We start from the raw sequence: 25,926 nt of genomic DNA, 5'->3' as shown, positions 1-25,926 counted from the left end.
CTCATATCCTGTATCCTAAAGTCCATTAGGGAAGGGATCTATTTACAGCTTTCGTGCTTCAAGAAAAACAAGAAGACAACCGCGATACTAGATACTGCTTGTTTTCTCCCAGATTTTAGCCGTGTTGTTGAGGAGAGATGATCCCGAGTGTTTCCCGATCCTTTTAAAAGCACCAAAGCGCGTCCTCTTCGCTGACACGTGACACCCTCGGCACTTCCCGCTTCTCCCTTGACGGAACTGCACTTCGCAGTCTTTTGTTTAGACCAGCCGTATGCCCTTCCACAACCTGTCAACGTCATTAGTGGATTACCCTTCCTTCCGCTCCGTAAGCGAAGAGGCCTCGACTCAACTGGACGGAGAGAGCCATCAAAACTGTGCGACGTGGACTGCAGGCACCCGTCACTCCCAGGGAGGCAGAAAAAAAGATGACCGCAGTTCATTTTTTTCCATTTCATTCTCCGATCACTGTACCTTGTCAGTTTAATTCGGAGTTGATGGAATTTATTTTGCTTTATCCATCTAAGGTACTTGGTTATTTGTATAATATTCGTTGTGGGGCACACGACACTATTTAATGCTAGAAAAAGCTTATGTAAACCCAGTAGGAGTGAACTTTGATATTATTGTAACTCATTCAAATGGCTTAAGGGGAGCCCTTCAGGGATACAACACACCGGGGCCGGGAACCAAGTCAGTTCGTCTAGTGTATTGTAGGAAGTTTTTTTCTGATGAGAAAGTAAAAGAAAGGTGCTATTTCACACTCGTCCTACCGCACCTTGATTATGCAGCGAGCGTTTGGGATCCGGTGCTGAAAGACTAACTCCGCGAAATGAAAAAAAATACAAAGGAAGGTTGCGCGGTTGGTCAAAAACCGCTCGCCGAACGGATAGATATGGAAATTTGCTTTTCCCCCGAACCATAAATGCTAGCATTTATTTCCATAGAGCACTTCCTTTTTATGTAAGAACGGCTGGTGTCCTCACAACCCCTGCCACACGCCTTTTAGACAGCTTCCTTGGTGTTATGTAGATGTAGATGTGCAGCATTTTGCTTCTTCAGTAATAGCATTACAACCCAGTCCGTAAACAAGCTGATTGCCTCTATACCAGGATTACGCGTCTGTATTTCGCAGTCTTATGTTTGAGACGTGCTGTGTGCACCTTCTCTACTTTTTAACGCCGTAAATGGATTCACCATCCCCTCCTCGCGTCTAAACAGGGAGAAAGAGCCATCAAAACAGTGCGGTCCGGACCTGGTGAGCCCGTCACTCCAGGAGCGGGCGAAAAAATGACCGCGGTTCACTTGTTTTCCATTGTATTCTCGGGCTGTGCGGGAAAGGGCGATCCAGGGGGAATTGTCCGGTGACTAATGAGGGTGCAGGACCACGCGGAAGGGGGAGAGGAAAATACGGGCTGTTGTGGGAGTCGATGGGGAGTTTCTGCGACGTTGTCCGTCGAGTCTGACGTATCCCTTCGTGAAACACTCGCCGCTCGCGGCCGTAACTCTCGCGTCATGGCAACGCTATTTCCTTGGAGACCTCAGAGAGAGAAAGAGTAATGGAAACGCGTGGATACCCCTCCCTCTCCCTTTTCCGTGGGCTATGGAACGGTTTCGCCGTCTCTTATGTTTGTTGCGTCCCATTCCATCTCCTTCAATTACGAAATCCATCCCTCGTGCAATCATGTCATCCTTTGAAACTGTTCTTTTCAAGCATTAAGACCATAAGAGTGCTTAGCGTAATATGTAAATAAATTGTGCAAGAAATGTGGTACGGTTTTGGTTTAGATGCATTTAATCAGTGAGGGAGTCAAAGTGTAGAACCTATTAGTTTAGGATTTTAATATTGGCTGTTATTTTAGAATATTGGGTCTCCCTTAGATTCGAATGCTCATACGTTGCCACCTTACTACCTGAATCTTTTATCTCTTTTTCGTTTTTATCTTCTTTGTTCTAGGTTTCTAGGTATTTTAGATATTTGTCATAACAGTCTAAATGGTTCTAATTATGCCGATAGAATACAAATGCACGCCCTACATGTGTCACCATTACGTTTCTGATTAAATATTCACGAGTATCAAGTATGACTTTCTTTCATAATTCAATTCCTTCAGTAATCTTGAAAAATCTTCGTAATGTAAAATTCAGTAAAGTGCCGCCCTTAACCCGGGCGGCTGCATTTAAATCTTGGTTGCCATTAGAAACCCCAATGAAGCCCTAGGACAATCCAAATAAAAAATGCAAGGGAAAGAAACTGTCTACCACCTAGCCTGAATGTGTCCGGGGTGTGCTCTATCATCACCTACCCCAACCACCCTCCGGGCTGAAAACGTTGAGTGAGTGCGTGATGAAACATCTCAAAGCGTCTCGAGTATGCTTTTCCTCATTAAACATGCCGCTAAACGAATGGGGAGGTCTGTGTCCTTTCTAACGTGTCAAACCTGAGAATTCCAGCGCTTAAAACTTGTCCTTCTGTGGGAGGGTGGCTGAGGTATTTGGCGCGGCTGTGTGAGTGGCACAAGGCCGCGCGTGCTCGGGGAGGAAGGTCGGAGTCCTTAGCCCACCCACCTATACTCCCTTCTCCCGGTCGTCGACCTCGCTCTGCCCGCAAACAGACGCACACATCGCCCGGGAAAAAGCCTCCTTTTCCCCAAAGCGACCCCAATTTTTTATATAAACCCTCTCCTTTATTTCTCATTTGGCGCTACTAGCAGGTCTTTACCGCTCCCACTTTATTTCGACCAAAACACACACTCTGAACCACCCGCAATACCCGTCTGATTTTTCGGACGTGCTGGGAAAGAATAATGGCCAGCCAGGTCCGGACGATTGCTGAGGTCTGGGCGAGGAGCTAGCACCTCGTGGAGTTTCGCACACACCTCTTCTGAGCCGTCCCTTCGCATGTAGCCCGAATGCGGATCCCGTCCCTTTGCGGGACCTGTTTGGGTCTCGCTGTTCATCCCCCAAGGGGAATAAAATTGTTCGATGCCAAATTTTATCGCTTTTATCGTAGTTGGTTATCATTGAGCCAGTTTTATGTGTCGAAGTGGACTGCAGCATCAGTGGCTCAAGAGCGACCAATAGGTATTATATTTTGTATTCTCGTCAGTTGTCCTAATGTATTGTATTAAGGAGGTGATGTAAAAAGGAGTATTCTGGTGGTTGAAATTACCGTGTTTCCTACAGTAACCGTGAGCCACAATCCTTTCTTTCACTAAATTCTATCTTCCTTTTTGTCCTCACCACCTTTCTCTATATCTCTTGCAACTTCCCTAATCCACCCCAAATTGCCCAGGGTAAACACCCCTTCTTATTTATTTTACTCTTGTAGCCGAATCAGGGGTCCCTATATGCCGGCCTCGGTGGCATCGGGGTAAAGTCCCCGGCTGCTAACCTAGAGGTCGCGGGTTCGAATCGGGCTTGATAAAATAAGACGAAATAATAATAACAATAATAATATCGTATTTGGCGGTTGAAATACAAATACTATAATCCCACTTCAGACCACTCTCTCGCTGACTGACTCACTCATACAAATGTTTGTGGTGAACGAGACGATAAATGGCAAAATTCATTAAATGACCTTCTCTAAATCATCTATAATCCTAGGAAATATTCTCAAAACACAAAATCTTTTTTTTTTATCTATTATAGTGTTTCCCACTGCTTTAATGCACCTAATTTTTAGGGGTTAGAAAGTCCAATTTTCAAAAATGTTTTTGTCTGCAGATTTACGCAGCTTCTTTTATCAATGTGTTAAGTTCTTTTCAGGAAATGCTGCGTTGGTAACATTATCTCATCATATTCTGTACTGTATTATAAGTTCCAAGATCTTCCTCTATAGTGAAAATGATGTAAGTGGTCGGACACCTCCCCCAAAAAACATATAATGCCAGGATATAATGAGGCTGATTCCAAATTGAAAACATTCCTGCCTCCGAATTAGACGGCCACGGCCCTAACATTGCAAAGGAGACCCTCCCTTTAATTTATTATATAAAATGAAAATAAAAATAAAATGGATTCCCTGTTTTCTCTTACCATTTAGGGTGATAGCTCCGTGAAAGCTAGCGCAGGGTTTGCGCAGTTCCCCTTGGGAAATAAGATGGTGTAATTAAATGCTCCGCAGTCGCCCTTTCCATGTGGATACTCGTTTTCTCGGCGGCAGATGGGATGGCCATTCTCGACGTTCAGTAGTCTAATATGACTTTTATCGTTTGGCTTAATATAAATTTTCCAGGCATATTTCTTTCATTCGGAAATGAATTATTTATTACGCACTTAACTCTCACTCAAATTCAGGCGCATATCCACGAAAAGTAATAATCACCTTCCGATTAATTTCATCAACTGTAATATATAATTATAACATTTAACGTTATCTATATATCCGACGCCAAAACATTTTTATGAGGTATAGCAGATTATTAGGTTTAGCTTAGTTTATTAGAAAGTAAAAAATCATGGTTGGATTTCCTAAAAACGAAGATTGATGCTAGAAGGATATCTTCATTTTGATTTTCGAGTTAATTTACGAGAGATTGCATGAAAAGTCTGCATAGTCGTCTGTAATTGGTTGATATCATTGTACATAAACCAAAATTGGCTATGCGGCATTATTTTTTTCTAGTTTAATGCATTAGCTACGAATTTTTCTGTGTACATGCAAATCCATATATTGCTTAGTAAATACGTCTTTGTAATTTATCCAGCATCCGCGATCATCAATCTTTGCCAAGGGCTTAAATATCCTTGGTTTTTAAAAGCTTCATTCGTACAAGCATGACATTCATCCTATCTATTCTACAACGTGCCTTAAATTTGGTGATTTCCATAATGAATTGTGGAGTCACATGTTGTCTTTTCCAATCGGCGAGTCAGACCCTGGCGTTCTTGGATATCCCCGCCTGCTATTTCCATATTGAATTGCGTAGTGTGTCTCATGGCATCGGGATCGATTTGATTAATATTTGTTGAGTCCCCATATAGCCCCAATATTCGGATCGAAGGACCGTTTGACTGATGAGGGTGTAGCTTGCCCAATGTTGATGTAACGGTGATGACGATCGGCGTTGCGTGGCCAATCGACCCTTAGTATGCCGAGCATTCGTGAAAGGTATCGCATGTCATTTCTGACGTTCCTAATCAACAATGGGAATCGTCATATTTGTAAGTCTTATCGGTGTCTTGTACCGTGGAGCAATGCATTATTAATCACGAAACACAATATCCGTAACCGAAGGATATTTTTCATATTGTAAAAAACTTCCGTTTTAACCGATGGAAAAAGATCCTGCGGTATTCACGAAATATTCTCTTTCCACTTGAGTTATTTTCAATTACGAAATTGTATTTTTTATTTTATTATATGTTTATTTTTCTAGATGAGGAACAGAAGTTTGGTTTTATATTTACGCAAGTTGATAGATGAGTAGGATATAATTTAAATCTCTGACATGTACCATTAATATTTTCCATAGCGCTGCAGTTGGGAGTCTTAGGTTGATAGCGTGGTGAATTAAAACAATTTTCACCTCGTAAATGTTTTATTTGTCATCCTAAATTCCCATGCCATATTGCCATTCTATGTCGTGAGCGAGTAATAATGGATGATAATAGGCTTAGTATGTATTTTCAGTTTTGTTTGCTGCAGTGATATTAATATTCTTGAGGACCGGCTATTTCAATTCTCCTGGTATTTATAATAATGAGAGAATTAAACTATCTTTATGAATACTGACGCATTCTCAAAGTCATAAGTTGATTTCTTGAAATTATTGGTAACTAACGATGGTAAATGACTCATATTCATGTATTCATGTTGTCAAAAACAAGAGTCATTGTAATACTTTTACAATTGAATGCTTAAATTTATATATCCAGAAAATGTATCGTTATTAATATTCATACGAACTAACTTGGCTGATTTATATCATGGAAGTTATATAGATGGGTAATTTATTATGACGATAGGAATTACTAAATGGAAAATGTAGCAGATAAGAAATCACATTGCTACAGCAGATTACGATGCAGACCGAGTCAATTTCACTTAAATGCTGATTTTTATTAAGTTAAACATCAGCGTATGATGAAGGTATATTTGTTATAAGTGTATATATATTTGGGAGAGAATGAATATTATGTTATATAAAATACACGGCGATAAAAGTGTGTGCGGGAGAAAACCCTTGACAGAGATGGAAGGATGTACATTATGGGTTTTAAGTCTTGAAGAGTGAATAACCATAAATCTGTAACCAAGGAGTGGTTATGGGATAACTGGAGAAGTGATAGTATATATTTATGGCTGAAATGAAGACGTTAGCTGAACTTAAAGGCAAAATCTAGCAGGAAGACTTTCTCATGTGAAATAAAAGGCAATGAATCCCTGCTTCCATCAATACATGCCTTTATCGGCAGATAACATCTTATAATAGGCTCTAACTTCCTGATCTATCGTGATTTAATGTCTCGCACCATACGCGCCTGTGAAAGTTTGCGAGGTGAGATAAGGATCAACATTTATTTCCCCTCGCTTCCAGCCTCAGGGTTTCCAAGACAAAAGTTTCTCCCATGATTATGCACCCTTCGAGCTGCGCTTAATGTGCATATATTGGCCAATTTCTCGTTCCCAAGGCCGCAGTTAGTAGGGGAACCTAGGGGCTCAAACCCCCCTAAAACGCTTGGGAGATACAGTTTTAAGTGTAACTCCACCATCTGAGCCCCCCATATAAGTACGCCGCTCAGACGTGGAATCTATAGTCCCCGGAAAATATTTTTTAGCTACGGCCTTGGTCGTTCCGTTCCCTATGGTGGTCATAACAGGAAAGTTGGTTAGTATTATTGATGAGTTGATTCCAAATGTCGATTCTCGATTCCACCGATTGTCCATTACAGAATCGAATTTGGGAATCGATCGTTTAAAGTCGATTTTGATCCCATCGATTCCAGAAAGATAAATAGTTTGAAAATAGACAATAAGCTCGGGCATAATGGCCGTAAAAAATCGGAGACATGGTGTACTGTACATTATTAAGTTAACAATTCATGCCCGAAACAATTGAAGTGTTTATTATTTTATCAAAGCTGAAGATATATTATCTACTATACTACTAATTCGCTATTTTTAATAAACATCATTTTGGGCCCCTTGATGGTCATTCTCATTTTGTTCCATTCGATTCTTAAATTTTAATGACAGCCATGCTACTGAATTGAGAATGACAATGGAATGAGAATAAGAATGCTACTGGAAAATATTCCAGCCGTTAGTATGAGTAAGAATCGATGGAATAAAAATCAAGAATCGGGAATCGATTTCAAAGAATCGGAATTAAAAACGAAAGGAAGTGGAATCGAGTCATTGCTAGTTTTCATCGTTCCTTTATTGACTCCCTGAAATGCTTGGGAGATACATTTTCTACGCGTACTTTCACCATCTGAGCCCACCATAATTTTACCCCGCTAAAAAGAGGACCCCCAATCCCCCCACAAATTGTTTTCCTTCCTTCGGACTTGCTTAACAGAAAAGTTGGTTAGTATCAGAGACGAGTCGATTTTAAATGTCAATACTCGATTCCACCAATTCTCGGGCACGGAATCGGAATCGAGAATCGATCGCCTAAAGTCGATTCCTATTACAGGAGGATAATTTTTAATAAATATACTTTTTGGGCCACTTTAATGTCTATGTTATTTTATTCCATTCATTTCTTTGAATTTTAATGAAAAAATTGCCCCTGGCAAATCAATATCCTACCTGTTAGTATGAATTAGTATCGATGGGTTCAAGAATCGGGAATCGATTTGAAAATATCGAAATTGGAATTTGAATCGAAAAAATAGTTGAGACGACTCATCCCTCATTTGTAGATGTAGATGTAGATGTAGATCCCTTGAGTTAGTATCGTTCCTTCTTCGACCCCATGAAATGCTTTGGAGACACATTTTTAAGTGTAACCTCTAATGAAACAGTTTTAAATGTATCTGAGCCCATCACACCCGTACCGCGTTCATTTGGGAACCATCAAACTCTCAAAATTTTTTTTCCGGCTCCGGACTAGCTCGTACCGTTCCCGTTGGTGGTGATAACAGAAAAGTTGGTTAGTATCGTTCCCTCATCGACTCCCTGAACGCGTCGTAAAACCAATAAACCATTCGCTCCGCCCCCTTTTTTTAGAATCTCTCTCCTCCCTTCCCTCTTCACGGGAGGGAGGACACCCTTCTTCCTTATGCCCTTCGGCCCTTCACGCTCACCCTGGAGGCGCGTCTGCGTGAGCACCGATGAATATTCACGACTCGTGTATGTGTGTGTGTGTGTCCTTGCGTGTGCGTGAATGCATTGACTACGTAATTACGGTGCGGGAGCGTGATGGAGAGGCCTCGGCTAGCCTCGCTGCGTGGGTCGCGCTCCTCCCTCGCACATCAGGGCGATCGCCAACACACCCTCCCGCAATCCTTCTGCTAGGGTATTTGTCCGGTGTGTTTACAATAGAAGGCGTTGCATCGCTCAGTCTTGTATAAAAATGTGACGAGCGGTCAAAATTGAAATAACTCTAATTGTTTAGAATGATTTCGTCTACTTTTTTCCTCTCGTCTGTCGAAGAAGATACCACTGCAAGTCAATATTCATTTTATTTTAACATATAACACTTTATGTGCGATGGCTTCCGCGATGCGCTGGTAATGTAGGCTGCATTTTGCTTTCCACTTCGACCTGAAGATGCCTGCTGGAATGCAGGAGAAACTGTTGTCTCCAACACAACCACGACGCGGTGAAACCCGAAAAATGCAGCCTACATTTAATACTTTATCTAAATTATTACTGATATAATATAATGTAAGAAATCGTCAAAAAATATGTATTTAAAAGGTGAAACTATGGACAATAATGTTTGGGTTGACTTGAAACGTAGGTCAGCGAGAATCATTAGTACCTATCGGAAGCTTTTGGGTGCAGCTGCGTATTACGTTTTGTCTAGCGAGCTTTTTCGGCTATTTCATATCGCATCATCAGGTGATGAAATCATTTCGCCACATGATGATGCTACCTGCAATGGTCGTAAAGCGTAATACGTAGCTGCACTCGAAAGTCTTGGATACTAAGTTTTGGTTGAGTTTTTGAATATTTACCTTTACTAGTATTAGAGTCACATTTTTTTTCTTTAACTACTGGAAAATCAGTAAAAACTTCCTCGAAAATTCTTCCTCGCATTGTACCTAGAAAATCGGTTTGCAATCAGAGAGTTATCTAACTAAATACAGAGACATGTATCCGGCTCAATGTTTTGAAATTCTACCATATTTATGGTAAGATTACTGGAAATTTTAAGCAAATATTTTAAATAACGCGAAGATAATACAAAATGCTGCCAATAAGTGAGCTGAGTAAGCACCTAATAAGTTGAAAATCTAACCAATAACAGCTCAAGCCGTGTATTATTCGTGATGTAGACTTTAATTCCTATGACCCACATGGATACCCATAGACATGGATCTTTCCCTTATTACTGGCTAATATTTAATAGAAAATCGTCGTATGCACAACTATTGAGTCTTCCTAGTCTAATTACGCTTCCTTAAGTTGCTATTTTCTACTTATTTTCAATTTCATAAAAATTAAATGCATACAAAAGAGAGAGAAAAAAGCTTAGGCCAACCCATTTAACGGTTAATAAACATGTTTTTCAAGTATGGATAATGTTTTCAATATCATCTTCATTTTGAGTCCAAATAAAAATATGTGGGGCTATGAAAGAATTTTCGGTTAGGACGATGCTTGTTAATTATGCATTTATTTCAAAATACTTTTTGTCTCAAGATTGTTTTTTGTCTCGTAGTTTTTCTCACCATAATCAACTAATATCAACACTAGCAGTTGGATTCTCAGACTATTCAAAGACCAATTACCCTTTTTTAAGTTTCTGTGAACTAGTGCAAGTTCTACCCGAGGTTTACACTCCTTAACAACGCCAAGTTAAGTTAAGTAAAGTTATTGTGAGCGAATCCACAGCCTTTTCAAAGTAAGGCTTGGTCTTACCCTCGAGCCAAACCTTCGACTCACTGTGAAAGCACATTGTCTTCCCGAGCGCTTCCCACGCAGGGATCAAAGTTAATTCATTGGTCTGCACACGCCATCTGTATTCGTGCGATTCGTTTTGATTAGCGCCGATGAATATTTGATCCCGACGGACGTTCCCGGGTCCGAAGTGAGCATCCACCGGTGGTCAGTGGGCTGTGTGGAGAGGCGTTTCCTTCGCTTCGTATCCCTCTCTCTTGGAGTGGCCATCAGGAGGCGATCCCTTCAGAACGCGCGCACAGTCGGCCGTCGGAAATGGGGATCGACCCCTCGCAAGTTAATGACGATACGCGCATTTTGATGACTGATTAAATCTCGGCGGAGGCAGGGACCGACGACATTTGCGCCATAATATCCCAATTTGAACCAATGTATGTTCACCAATACGAATATTCGACGTCACTTGGCGGAGGTATCTTTGTTTGATATTATTTTGACCTTTTCAACAAGATTTTTGATTAATTTTTAAGACTAGTTTCACCGAATAACGTCAAATATTGCTAGAATATTTTATTATATGCTATCCTTGTTTTTACAGCTGATGGTTGTCTTAAATGCAATGCTGTTGGTGAAAGTAGTGGTGCATTCAATTTAAAATAATTAAATTACGTTTGGGAGCAAATGTACGAAGTAATATTATACACTAAAGGTTTTTGTAGCGCTGTCTTTGAGGTGAATTTTTTTTCTCATCAACCTTATATACTATGGCATTTAATGGTGCAAAAATACTATTTAATGTTCGTAGGGTGATGAAATACCTTTGGGCTTGTTATTAAACATTTATAGCTGTTGAAATCATCGTCAACGGTCATCAGTTCAAATATTACTTTAATGTAGATATATACTTAATTGCCCTACATTCTAGCCTTTAGACGCTTTAAATAAGTCATATCCTTCCTCATGTATCTCATGAAGGGCTTTCTTCTTCAATTCCACCATTCCGTCAAAGATTTTTTTCTAGTTGTGCGTAGGGAAAACTTCTATCTATTATATTTGTGAGTAATTAAGACTATAAATTCGCTTGATACAGAGAGGTTAGAGAAAAATGACGTGTTATCAAGTAACCAATAAATAGTTTGTCGCATTAAAATGGTAATGCATTAAATTTGATGACAAAATTTAATTTTTCTTTCAGATGATCTGACCTCCAAAAAAATATAACGCAAGTACTGTTCGGGTCACTATTTCTCATAAAATTAGAATAAAAGCATCGTTATGAGTCAATTTAGCATAAAATATCACATATAATAAATGGAAAGGAATTGGAAATAAAAAACCCTAAATTTATCTTTTCCACATGTCTCGCAAGGTTTCCTGTGTCTACTTTGACCGATATTTTGTCGGATGTTCTCTTACATCCCCAAAGTAAATGGACCTAATCAAGAAAAAAACGTTGGAGCAATGTTACAACGAAACGCATGTAAACTCAAAAAACCATAAATATTTGGGTAGCTATCAAACATATGGGAATGTGTTTAGAACCTGAACACACATTGATCAAGTTTCTATCGACCGAACGAATTCAACTTACAGCCATGGCATTTGACCAATCCGTTGTACTTGCTTTGAGGAATAAACTTTTATCTGGATAATAACAGTCCTTAAAGCATGGATAGGAGCTTAACATTTTGGTAATGGGTGAATATAATGAAATTTTTGGCTTGAAAAATATTTATGCCTTCAGGCAATATCCATGTATTACAAGAGGGAGAGAAAAGGTTGCATGAGGAGAATTTGTAATAAAATGAAAAAAAAAGAAAGTTGTGCCTTTGGATTAAGAGAATTAAGATGAGGCCATCGCCTAGGGATTTTGGGAAAGATAGTTCAAGCGAAGATGTAGTTAAGAAGCGTTAAATGGAGGTTAAAATAGGTAATAAGCACTAATTGATATCGTGTGAGCAAACTTCGAGCCTTTTGAAGGGATCTAGCCCAAACCCTATGAACTTTGCACAACCTTCATAATTTCATTACCATACTTCCTTCATTTCAAAACTCCCTTTTTAATAATGCAAGACTTTTTAGGATAGCTTTTTTCGGTTAGTTACACGTGCGGTTTTTTTTAGTTCTTCCGTGATCTCTTCTGTATCAACAGATATTTTTTTTCCATTAAATATGTTGGCACAATGGGAGATTATGGTGAAAACGCGAGCTATATTTCAGTGGTGAAAGAAGTATAGCTATTGTTATCATTTTGATTATCACTGTATCAGGATTTACAATGCTATTAAATTCAATTAAGACATTTTGATGCTTTTTATTGTTTGCTCTTCTCATGTGATGACGTTTGCAATACACTCCGAATATGACTAAACTTTTCAACTCTAACTTATCGCACGGTTTTGCTCTAATAGCATGATGACCTTTAGCCAAACGGTCACACATTATACGATGTAGCTGCCCCGTGGAATAATAAACAGTTTATTTGCAACGTTTGTGAATTTTCTATTATATTAATACAAAATGAATAAATCGGTTATAATTTAAAATTTTTGCGTCAAAAGGCTAATCATTATATTTTGTACGAGGTATGAAAATAGTCTTGGATATTCTGTTAGTATTTTTTTTTTGAAGATTTTGAATTTTTCTATCGAATTTTTCAGCAATACTTCCTAGGAAATGCCAGGGATAGGACGCCACTTGAAATGGAAGAAGTATACGAAATCCCCTGCCGATCGTGCGAGAAGAAATACATCGGAGAAACGGGACGAACAGTCAAAACTCGGATAGAAGAGCACAAGCGAGCCATGCGACTGGGTTACCCTTCAAAGTCAGCCGTAGTGGAGCACGAAGCCACCGGACATGCGATCGACTTCGAGAAATCAAGAGTCATCGCGAGGATTAAACATTTTAAAACCAGACTCATCCGCGAGGCCATAGAAATAAAGAAAAATAAGGACAACTACAATAGAGATACCGGATTAAGAATCAGCAATACTTGGAACCCAGTCATCCGCAGCATTTCGTTATCTTCCCCCTCCAGTCCTAACTCCTCACACCCTCCGCCCACCCCTTCCACCTGAAATATATAAAAAGGCAGCAAAAACCAATCCAAACATTATTCCCTTGAAAAAGTGACCAGCAGTCGGTCGCGAAACGTCGGGGCAATCTCCACTACGACACGCCGCGTACACCCGAATGTGAGTTATTTTTAATTATAGATTCATATATGTGTTTTCATGATACTTTTGTGAATTCACCACGGTAAAATGTAACGTTTTAAAAATTCAAAATGATCGGTAGAAAATGAGTGAATGAGCTCATCGTGGGTTTTGAATGTTTCTCATTTTAGAACATTTTGATATTTGTAAATGAGCTGTGCATGAGGTATACCATGTTAATGCTTGTTTTGTTTGAGTATTACTTCCTCCATTTTCAGATAAGAGCATCAGTAGCATGATTAATCGTGAACGAGTACCTGCATTATGGAGTATCGGCACCGTAAGTTGAAAACTTTATTTCGCTTTGTGTAAAAGTTACTCAATTTAATGGTTATCAATACCTGAATTTAAAGTGAGGATAAGTTATCCTTTAGTGAAAAAATATCCCAATATGAACAAACCACTGAAAAAATCCTCATTTTTGTAAATTTTAGCTATAGTAATTCGCTTCCGGTTACATCGGATTTTTACAAAATCGTCTATTCAGGTTTATAATTTTTATAATAATTGTTGCTTATCAAATGCCGTATTTCTATGGGAAACTATATTTAAATTAAATTTTCCTCTATTTTCATTAATGAGAGTCTCGTGTGAGGAAGATATGAACAGTTCAGAGAGTGTTTTTAGTTTGGGCTGCAGAAATCCTAATACCAGACGAGAATTCACAAATATATGCACATTTCATCGAATAATGCGAATTTCAATGACTAATTCGTCGTTACTGACTTAACATATCTTCCGCAATGAAGTTTTGGAGGTAAAATTTATTTTCCTACCGTAATCTACTTAAAATATCCGGAGGCACAAGTTAAAACAATATTCATTCTCGTCTACTTAAAACTCGTTCGAAGAAGCCCAAAGCATTTCTCAAGCCATGAAAAAATCAAAATTTCTCATCGTTTATTTTTTTAAGGGTTTCCGCTAAGCCCCCGATGAAAAGAAATCAATGGGATCCTTTTTCTTTTTATATGTCCCTCGAAGGCTAAAAGGGCTTGTGAGTTTCGCAAGCTGAGCGTCGCTGCGATAGATATCTTAATTGGGATCGTATAGTTCGATTTTTATTTCCGCAGCCTGTTGAGATGTTACGTTTTCCGCTACAAAGTTGTTTCATTAGAGTAGCACGCGATCGTAATCCCATCAGCTTTAGTGAGGTGATTCGGCTAAGAAATTATCTGAAGTTGGGTGATGAAGAGATAGCGCATGCCACCACATCAAGGCATGAATTCGAGATCGGCAGCTACCTTCGTCGAAATTCATCCTGCCATTAAAAGTGGGATGTGGTGCTGAGGAGAGACGTTAAAAAAACTCGCTACTTAAGGTAGTTACGTTTTACGATGGTGTAGGAAACTTCAAGTTTCTTAGAACTGTTGCTGAAATGTCATCATATTAGTGTCTGCATATAAACGCCATGATCTTCTAGCCTGTTTTTCTGTAAGAATGTTGTTAGTCTAGATTATTAAACTCATCTCTTTCACTTTAACTTTTTTATATTACTTTTGCAGTAGAATAAGTACATACAATTTATGGAGCTAATATGCGGGTCGTTTTCCTTGGAGGAATATGTATGGTGGAATATTTCAATTTTTAGATACACCTAAATCCTTAAGTCAGAGTTAAGAATTAAATTATTTTTAATTATAATTAAATTGACCTTATGAACTGAAATATTGTTTTTTTCTCTAAAGCAATATAATTGGGGTAGAAAAGGTTGAAACAATCGTTTATACTCAAACTCATAAACCAATAATATTAATGGCGGCTTCGGCGACAATTTCTATGAAGCATAAATGCATAATGTGCTTTATGAAGAAATTCGCTGAAAAATAAAAAAGAAGGTAAAAATAAAAGAAAAAATATAGCTATCAGACCATAATGAATTAGAGGCAGTAAATTATCCTCATTAGGTTTAAATTAAAATCGTAGCACCATTCTCTTGCATCCATTCCTTGAAATTGAGTCCCAATTAATATATTTCCATAATTTTAGAAAATATCAAATTAGTGAATTAGAGGTTCGATTTTGATTAAATTGGAAATGAGAATCATCCTCTCCTTATCCAAAATGAAATATAATATTTATTCTTCGTATCATATTTAATTGAAAAAATATGAAAATTTAAATCCCAAAAATTATAAAAAAGTTCGTTATTGATAATGACGTAATTATTACAAAAGGGTAATTAAAAGGCTATTATTGAGGCCCATGTATAGCTCGAACTATATGTGATGATGCTTTTGCAAAACATTTTAAATGACTTGAGCGCTTATGTGATAAAATAAGAACCCTTACTTTTCTCTACGATTGCACACCGCATACCAAGTCCGCTTCGCAGGCATGTGGCGGTAGATGTTAGAACACAAGCCATTAACCTGTGCGAAAAAACGAAAAAATGGAGGCGCGCATTGTGATAAATATGAATGCCTGAATTCAACATAACATTTATTCATGCCCTTCATTGTTCGGGGAATCACGACTACCCAAACCTAACTGTTTGGAAAAACATTTTTCTATTTTTTTTTTAAATTATTATCAAATATTTTTCTGTTGCGCCTAGATACATAGCGCGGTTCTAGGATGTGTTCACACGCCACTCTGAAAGATTTAATTATTAGTGTTTAATTATTATTTTTATTATAGTAAAAATATCGTAATAAATCGAACATTAGTAGGGTTGTAATATGAATTGGTTGGAAAAAGCAAAAAAAAACAACAAAATTTTAGTAGAAATACGCACAAAAAGTAGCAATGAAGGCCTATCTCTTAGTTTTGGGATAATTAAATTCCGGCCTTATATGTGTAATAGTATTTTCACTTTTTTCCTTGACTCCGACGTTACCACGATTGCTCGCGGCTCTTGGTGCATGGCAGTGATGAATTAAACCCTCTGATGCCATTCTTGACCCCGCTGAATTTCCACCAGAGTCAGGTAGGTATTCACATCCGACGCTAAGCGAGGTTCGCACCATCTTGGCTCGCAAATACCGTGCCCGGCAATCGTGTGCCAGTCTGCCCCACACATCCGTAAACCGAATCGCCTTTCAGGTGCGATCAAAGGGGCCCCGCGGCAATTAGCGCCCTGGTGCTGTGTGCAACGATTTTGTTGCCCTGTGGTGCACATCCAATAACACTATCGCAAGCACAATACGTCGGAATTTTTTAATGAGCGCTTTCGAACAATTGTGAGCCTTAACTCCATTTTTAGAAAATACGCTTCTGAATTCCGCTGCAGAAATCTTCTTTGAGATGTGGTGAAACTATTTTAATAGCAGTAATGTAAATAATACTGCCATGAGTTTTGAATGAATTCTTACATTGCTGAGCTACTACGCTTGCATTGCTGGACTTGGAATGTAGCTCAAAGGACCTTATATGCTACGTATTTTGTAGCGACGTGGAAGGTGAGGAATTTATAGCACTTTCATCACGCGTCATAGGTCCACAGAAATCGTAAAGGTATCGGTGGTTAGGTTGATATAATTTTGGAAAAATGATGCAATATTAGGTTTAAAATTATTCTCTGATCGATTTTAATTTATTTAAAAAATAAATATTATTCCAAAATTATTTTTGAAGAAGTATTTCCCTAAATTTTGCCAATTGGTGGTTGCAAAATCATCAACGCCAAGGCACCTCACTTTCAAATAACCACAGTGGTAGGGAAATGGATGAACTAAAATCTCTCCCACCTAAAAAAAACATGCACAAAATACTTTATATTTTAGGCGTTTAAAAGTTGGAGTACGGATTTAATAGAAAAATTGGTTAAGTAGGACTCTACTTTGGGGCGAAGTCCATTCTTCAGGATAAGTGATGGCTTGATACAGTTGCTGTGGTGGTGTGTAGATGACTCTGGGCTTGACGAGGCTCGCAGTTTCACCTCAGGGAAGAAGATGATTGCACCCATCCGCGGCATGTGGGATTAACCGATGTGTCTCGCACATCAGCGCACGGACGCTCGGATCGCGGACATTGTTGCGTGACACACTGCGGCTAATGTTCCACTTCATCCGGTTAAGTGTGATTATGCTGACAACGTCACTCATCACGTGCTCCTATTCAACAAAACGCCTCTCTGGCGTTTCCGTCATCTTCATTGTCGTCAACATTCGCGCGGGTGTTATGGCATTTCAGTGACGATAATATGGCAATTACGGGCTTGTTAAACCATTATAACCCTTAGGACGCTCAAGGTGTCGATATATTGGCTTTGGTTTTCGCTTCAAAATACTCTTGGTGTCGATGTATCGATTTCTGAGTTACGCCTGAAAAAGCTTAAGGTGACGATATATCGGCTTTAGGTTTTTGGCTCAAAACACTCAAGATACCTACATATGGCTTTTGGTTTTGGCGTTAAATCCCTCAAGGTATCAATATATCGGATTTTGGTTTTGCCGTTAAACCCATCAAGATGTCGATACATCGGATTTTGGGTTTCGCCTTAAAACGCTTAAGGTCCGATACTTATATCGGCCTCGTGTTAAAATCAATGTAAAAATGTTTGTTAATTATACTTTGAGGAAGTTTAAATTTTATACTGGATATTTTATAAATGTAATAACTCCTGATGAAATGTAATTTCTTCTACAGTATTTAGCGTTCTAAATAAACCAAAGAATTTGTTTATTTAGATTTTTGCTTATATAACGCCTGACGCGTTCTTGAATCAGGCGTGAGCTTTCTGGGGGTGAAAATAGAAATTGCCACGAGAGCGTAAGGGTCACGGTTTATTTCTCTCCATTCAGGAAATAAATCCCCGCCTTGTGAACCTCATTCACTCATGGCTTTGTTTAGGGTGTACTATGCTCTCCTTCCTCCTAACTTACATGCGGCTTGAAATACTAACGAGTTACATATACGAAGCATTATACCCCTATTTCAATGAAACTTGGCAGGTTCGTAGATTAGAGAAGGACAATAAACTCTGTGACATTTTTCGTACCCTCACAAAACACGTGAAAAGTAAGGAAATCACCTAGAATGATATAATTAAACCAAGGAGCCTAATGGGTACAACTTTAGAGTATCAAAACCATTATACATAAGTTTTTAACTCCTCTCCAATTTAAAAAGATGAAACTTAAGCACGGTTCCAACCAGCAAACGCCACGGCTCTCCTCGCGGCGGATATTCGCTCGTAAAGACGTTGAATGTGACGTCACCGCGTTATGCGGGTTGTTTATTTACAAATTTTGTTCACTAATATCTTAACTCGTGGATCACAAGGGCGGGTAAAATTTCACAGATTTTATTATTCCACTATAATATACAATCCGAATAAGTTTCATCAATATATAGGCGTGATGTTTCGCTAACGTTCCTTGCAAGTGAGTGAATGAAGCCATACTCATACGCTCAGGTGTCATTGCTAGGCTTTTGGGGCGACAAAAGAGCCTTGTAAAGATCGCATACTGATAAATTTCAATAATGAACTTCGGTAGGAGGTGTGACATGCATTACATTGGTCTTGTTGGCGGATTTGGAGCTTAAAAAAGGCATGAGGAAGCGATAAATCTACGTTCTATTTTCACATTTGGAAGCCGTTTCATGATACCTGAGAATGAAAGTTATTGTTGCACTGTTTTATGCGTCAGTACGTCTTACTTGGCACTAACTGTCTTTTCAGTGCGAGCTGAAACCCCCCAATAACACTGTCCCTATGCTTGGAAGGGCCTTTTCAACGACTTCGTGATGAGGTATTTAGAACACACTTCAGGCTTGATTGGCCTTTCAAAAGTATTTTATAAAGCGTTTTCAAACGCCTTCAGCTGATTAAAAAAGAAGCAAGACTTTGAACAGTGCTAGGATCGCTGCCATGAGATTCTGTCCCCTGGATGCAAACTCGGGCCATAGCTTATCCATTGGGTCTCCCATCAGATATCGTCGTCGAAAACTTTTTTACCATCGGCGATGCGTTGGTGATATCTGATCGGCAACTGTATTGCGCCGGCTAATGGGAAATCAATTTGAAATGGCCCAATTGTTGATGAGTGGCGATCTACAATCGTTTTTCGGTCGTAAACTTAAAGCTAAGGATACTAACATTTAATGGCTCCATTGAAAATATTATGACCGTTCTGTAAAGGCAGTTTGGATTAATTATCAAATAAATACGGTCGCTCCTACCCTCTATCTCCTCTGGGAACACAGAATGATTAGTTAACAAGCAGCGGAGGACAGAATTTCAGCATCATATTCACTCAAATTTTTACATATTGCACGTTTCCGGGTATCAAATTCTTAGATATTGCAAATAATTTCCTCCATTAAATATCATATTGTAATGCTGATTTAAAATTCATAAGGTCATTCCATTTGAATGCCCAATTCGTCAGAAAACGCTGTGGGCTAATGTATGAACAGGTAATAGTATACGGTATGTCTTGTATCGCAAGAGTACTTTCATTTGCAACATACGAGTGTTTTAAGTGATTCTTATGTTGTATTCACTTCAAAAATAAAAATTTAATGAAGCAATGATGAATAAGATTGGTAAAATTAGTGCAGTAAATTATTAATGAAATAAAAAATGATAAATAAGGTTGGCAAAGGGCAAGGCCCACCCTGATGAGATCGGCAGGTCGCCGATTCGCTTAAGCAAGCGATAGCTTGGCGCCAATCAGTGTACAGTGCTAGCGGGCCTCAACCGGTTGGTCGCCCACGGCTCGCCGCCTTCGTGTGAGATCGCATTCTGCAGTTCAGCGGAACGGGCAAGCATATCGGCGATAAGTCATTGTTGGTTGGGCAGGGATGCCCGTGGGATTATACCGTATGCCGTTTGGCCCCCGCGGATTAATCACTTACTACACGCTGGCGTTCGTGAGTGGCGCCACGCTGCGCTGGTGCTACAGACCGTTAGACGCTTGGCGCCGCTCAGTATCACCCTTCGTTCCTTTAGATACGACGAGAACGGCCGAGAATGAGTAATATGTCAAACAGTGGGTTACATAGACATGGGAGGAGGCCTAGGGTCTGGGTAAAAATTAAACATCCGTATAATTGACACTGGAAGAAGGGCATGTGCCATTTTTGGGTAAATCACAGCGTTCAAGCTTAAATTCAACTGCAGCTGATTTTATGTTCTTTACTTTTTGACTTTTGGTAATTGAAGAGAGAAGTACACTAAGGAAGTATCCAGAATGCTTCTTAAGTACTCCATTAAAACTTATCTTAAGGGATAGTATACTTTCATAATAATTTTTTGACGCTATGCGACGCTATCACATTTTATTTTATATCTTGTAACGTTCAAACATTGGCTGAAATTCTTCTCTGATGAAGATAGTCAAATAAAATAACTTAAATGATGGACAAATAAGACTTCGATTGATCCAAAGGAAGCCTTTTTGACGATACAATGTCAAAACTGGAGGTTTAGAGGGAGCATTTTACTATATTGAACTAGAAACTTTACGGGATGGAATGGTGCTTGCTTGTCTTCTAAGTGGCACGGAACTCGAGTCTAAAATTATAGCTTTTACGAGGTAGCGAAAATTATATATTACAATTAAGTGCTGAAAATTTTGGAGTCTAAACTATATTCCTTGTGGATATATAAAAGTTAACTAAATTATTGTGTTCAGTATAGCAGGAAATACCTCTGCATAGAATTAACTGTCTATTGAGGTAAGAAAAGAATCGACTGTTCTAAATACAAGTCGTAATACTTGGTTAAAAGGGTATTTTTTTAGATAGGGGTTGATATGATTAAGTCACCGGAAATATAACTGCCGCAAACTTCAACTTTCAAATACACGTTATCCTCTATGGGCATAAAAATGTACCTATTCATATCCTAATTTCACTGTCAGGTTGACGTTTCAGGAATTATACATATATGGTACTATATCAATGTGAGACAAAGCAGGGACATAATGGCGTGCTCTGTTATTTCCCTCCGGCCGTATTTTTAGTAAAAAAACGTCAAAAGAAAAATTTTTCCCAGGGAATAGCGTGACTACAATACCAACTCTCCTTTTGTTATCCCATTTTGGAAAAGGATTTTGAAATATACGAGAACTTAGGAGCACTTTTGGCAGATGAACGCTGTGTTGCAATAGGAATGGCGACGCATTTAGCTATCACTGCCTCCTCAGACAAGAGAATTGTAATCCCTAGATTATGTCTGCTGAAATCTGCCGCATCATCCGGCGTGATATAACCTGAGATATCTTTCGGCGTTTCATTACTGATATGACTGTACTTCATACAATTCCGAGTTTTTTTTATTCTCAAATACTTTTTCTTCTATTTTTTGAATTGCCATGTCTGGCTGTTGCATCACGAGTGGAAATATCTCGAAAGCATCGGAAAAAATAACGAGACTTCCGTCATGGCGTAGCACGAAAAAGTAAGTAGAATTGCTTATACGGCTTAGACATCTAACATAATGGCGCAGTATGGAAATAGGGGCATGATGGGAATTGTTACACGGTGTAGGCGTTTCGATCATGAGAATACCTCTGGGGCATTCCCAGCAATATGCGGTACAACCCGCTTGGGGAGCATCATTCTCTTCTGTCTCATGAAACGGTGAAGTTTGTCTACGAGTAGTCTAAAACTCCGAAATGGACGAAATATGGGATGAACGTGTAAGCAACTCATGATTGTTTGTATCCGTAAGTATTGGGTCTTATTATACCAATTTATAACAAACGAATTAGAGAACTGTTATTGGGATCGTGTTGTTTGAACAATATTTCCGTTCTTCTTTTCTTTTTTATCACTCTTGTTTGGTTTTTGTGTCGTAAAGGAGTTATTTAAGCGGTTCATAATCTTCAGGAATTAAAATTATTGGAACCCGTTGTTTAAGGTTTTTTTGGGACCAAAGTTTCAAATTCGTAAGTATTGTGGATGAAATTATATTTTTTGTAACCAGTTAAATACTTAATATTTATTATATGAGTGGGTTGGAAGCCTTGGAGTACAAGTGATTTTTTTTCTCAACAGAGTAAGGTAAAGTCGATTGTTAGAATAAATGCACAAAAACCTGGTTGCCAAGGGAAACGAGTAAGTCTCTGTTCTGTGCAGACATGGAATGGAAAATCAAATGCACTACTAAGTATCTAATTGATCTCGTTTGTTTTCCATGTCTAATTTCTGTACCTAACTGTATAGGAGAGGGAAATCACTTGTACCCCTTTGCTTCCAACCCAGTCGTATTTATGGTATATATTTTATGCGATTGGTATTTTTAAACCTATTCATGCCTTTATTTCTTACTTTTAAATTATGATAAAAATTAAGAAATAAAAAATTAATGAAAGCATTTATACCTAAAATTCATTCTAAAATAAGTACCACTACATTTCCAGTGTAAGCAAAATGTTCATACTTTATGCTTTACTGCAATTGCATTGAATGACATTTACACGTTTCTCTTCAATTTATTGCAGGGAATTAATAATTTTGCATCATATGGCCACTTTATTAACGCAAAAGGTCCACTTCATTGCAGAGCACACTTTTTGTTGATTAAAAAAATACAAAAGTTTATCGATTTGATAAAAATCAACTAACCAACAGAATGATTTCGAGCAGAAGTAATTTATATATTTGAGAGTAATTGAAGGAATTGATAATGACTTTAACTTTGTAAACGATCTCAAAGAAAAGCGAAAAATCTATGATATCACGTCCTCAGTTACGTTCGACGTGTAAAAATTTTCAATGAATATTTTGGACCCTGTGATCTAGCATAAGGCACTTTATTATGCGTCATTATTTTGATCGAGTAAAACAGATTCGATTCTTGATAAAGATGACATTTTCAATTTGCGGTAACATTTTTAGTGCGATGAATATCAGTCACCTGAGAGAGTAACCTTTTTTTCTAAGCCAAGTGTGCGTGACAATATCGTTGAAATCGGCAGGAGAGGTCATATTTGCCGGTTTTGTATGAAATTTTATAGTTGTGTGCGTAGCTGCGTGAAATTCCATGGTCATAGAAATAATTCAGACAAGTAAATTTTCACAATGACACTCATTGTAGACAAGCAGTAAATCAACATAGGCTATCATTAAATTTCCCCAGGCATTCATTGAATGGGTGTATTTGAAGGGATTGCGAATGAAAGCTGGCTCGAGAAGGCAGTTGGAAGAACCGCAAATGACTTCGTTTGAGTAATTGTTCCTACATCGCTATCCGCTCCTTTCCACGGCGCTAACCTTAAAAGAGACCAACCTTTTAAAATCACGTGATTGCGACCCCTCTTCTGATATACTCTTCCGACCAACCACAACGCTAAGACATAGTTCCTTCCTCCCTCTCCCAAAATCACTTCCCACTCAAATTAGATGACCCGTTTATTCTGTGCCAACCACATGTGCCCCTGAAAAATACTTTAAAGCAGTTTATGATATTTTGCTTCCACACCGTAGAATTATTTGCTTGCTTCTTTTTTGGTGGCAGGCGTAACATTCACATGGTGGATGTTCCTAGCGAAAATATTTCACTTCAGTATTTCAAGAGTGGAGTCGTATGTCAGGATTGCTAAAGCAGATAGTAGAGTATAATTAGTATAACTATATCCATGGGTCAATTATCCATTATGATTTTTCTGTACACGGTTTTCAAAAATTTAAGATGGGTACGATATTTTTTGTGTGAATGTTACCTAATCTGTTGAAAACGTCTTCAATTTAATGTTTATATAGCTATCCATGATAACTGGTTCGTGGATATTATGGTGTAATGGAAGTTTGGAAATGGTCTGTGTAAGTCTAAGTGATACTAGACGAAGAATTATCCGAGTTTAAAAACAAAATTCAATTTTGAATATGCAATGAATGAGGAAGTCAAAACGAGTAAAATGGAGAGTCGAAGGCGATTATACCTTGGATAGTGTGGTGGGATGGGGGCATAAAAGTATAGCTCTGCTCTGGTTGCTTGGAAAGGCTTGTTTCCTCTTGAGGTGCATTTTCTTGAAAACGAGCGAAAGAGGGGCAGGAGAACAATCGCTCACGGGGTGAAAAGGGTACCGTAATTATCTGCAGAGTGCACAGAGGTAATTTTTTTTAATCCTTCCAAGTCCTGTCTCATTAATATTTTTTACATTTTTGTTTTTTTTTTTTTACTGAAGAGGGATCCTATGGTCGTAAAATCACAGCTAAGATCGTCAAATTAATGGTGTTGGCTTGTTATATGAAATCGTGGATTGTTGGTAACTTATTATCAATTTCAGTTTAATCAATTCACTTATTGGTGATAGTTTTTCGTGTTCATTCATTCAAAAAACTATCACCAATCAACTCACCGCGGAAGCCTCCGTAATGATGTAATAATTCACTTATTGTCAATATCAATTATAATGAATTATTATGATTAAATTTAGGGAGTGATTTTTATAAATATTATCAAAACGATCATACAAATATGGATATTGGAATTGCGGTCACTATATTGAATGTTTTCAGTATTACTCATCATCACCACTGATCAACAACCCTAAGATTGGTTTGACGCAGCTCTCCACTCAATTCTCCTATCAGATAATCTTTTCAATCCCTAGCTTTCTTTCAAGGAACTTAAATTATCCGGAATTAGATGAACATAAAAGACTATTTCATTCATTTATGGATTTCTGATATGTTCCGAAGCGGTGAAAAAACTTAACAGCTAGCAATGTGGAAAAGAATCGCGGAAAAGATTTTAACCTTATGGACTGGAGAATTCATTTCAATGGAAATAAGGCATCTAAATTGTTGCTGTAGATTAGGAAGAGGGATTTGTTGAGGACAGAAGAGAAAATGGGGGGAATGATTAGTATATTACGTGTTTTGTATGTGGTGTACGTGATAATATGCACAGTAACTTACATTTATGGAAATAAAATTACGAGAAAATGATATTCAATTTATTCTAAGATTACGTTATGTTCTAAAATGGTAAGAACCTACGAAAATCTTTGGACAAAAATGAACTATTGATACTTTTTGTCTTTACGGAATGTAGATTTTATTTTAAATGGAAAAAAGGGTTTGGGCTTGTTGTTGTGGATGGGTAAGAGCGATTTGTCTAGGGTGGAGGAGATAGAGAGAGGAAGGGAATATGTTGGATTGGAGAACGCTCGCCGTTGCCAAGGTGGGATCTTCTTGGATGCCTTGAGGCTGGTCCGCGTGTCAGGCAGGACGACGTCTCTACGAAGTAGGATTCCCTTATCGCTCGCTCGCGAAGCCACGGTCTTACCCGCCATCCTCCTTCCAGCCGTAAAGCCGATTCGAACGCTGCACCCCTTCCCTTCGGTACATTTCCCTTATGCATTGTATTCCGTCCTCCTCCTGTTCTCCTTCCGCGATTCACGATTCACCTAGACTCACCTCTTCCTACTAACACCTACCTCCTCTCACGGAGTACATAGTTTTGATAAAAATATTCCTCGACTCCTATTGGAATGATGTGAATTTGCTTCATAATATGGGTTTTATACACCTTTCGAAATTAATAGACTATATATAGGTATATATCCTAATGTATTGGAGGCAAAAATTGAATATTTTATTTCCAATTTTCCAAAGTCATTTTATCAAAAAGTCTTGAATAGATTCAACGGTGTCAGGCGATATGTTTTGGAACATGATACGAAGTTTGATAAAGAAAAGGTTTTGAAATTTCCCCTTAGACTTTTGAATGAGTACGAGTTGAAACGATACTGCGTCATCATCAGTTACAATGGTTTAAACGGATTATCAAAA

At 38.4% G+C, this 25,926-nt stretch overlaps 1 protein-coding gene across 1 annotated transcript in view; it reads right to left on the bottom strand.

Annotated features, from left to right (window-relative positions):
- The window catches only part of LOC124158765 (alkaline phosphatase-like), a 309,017-nt gene that overhangs the window by 256,193 nt on the left and 26,898 nt on the right, over positions 1-25,926 (bottom strand). The gene's annotated exons all lie outside the window — the stretch shown is intronic.

The sequence above is a fragment of the Ischnura elegans genome, chromosome 5 (assembly GCF_921293095.1).
Source record: "Ischnura elegans chromosome 5, ioIscEleg1.1, whole genome shotgun sequence".
Classification (NCBI taxonomy): domain Eukaryota; kingdom Metazoa; phylum Arthropoda; class Insecta; order Odonata; family Coenagrionidae; genus Ischnura; species Ischnura elegans.
The sequence above is the reverse complement of the archived record's forward strand: the minus strand, read 5'-3'. Positions and strand labels throughout refer to the sequence as shown.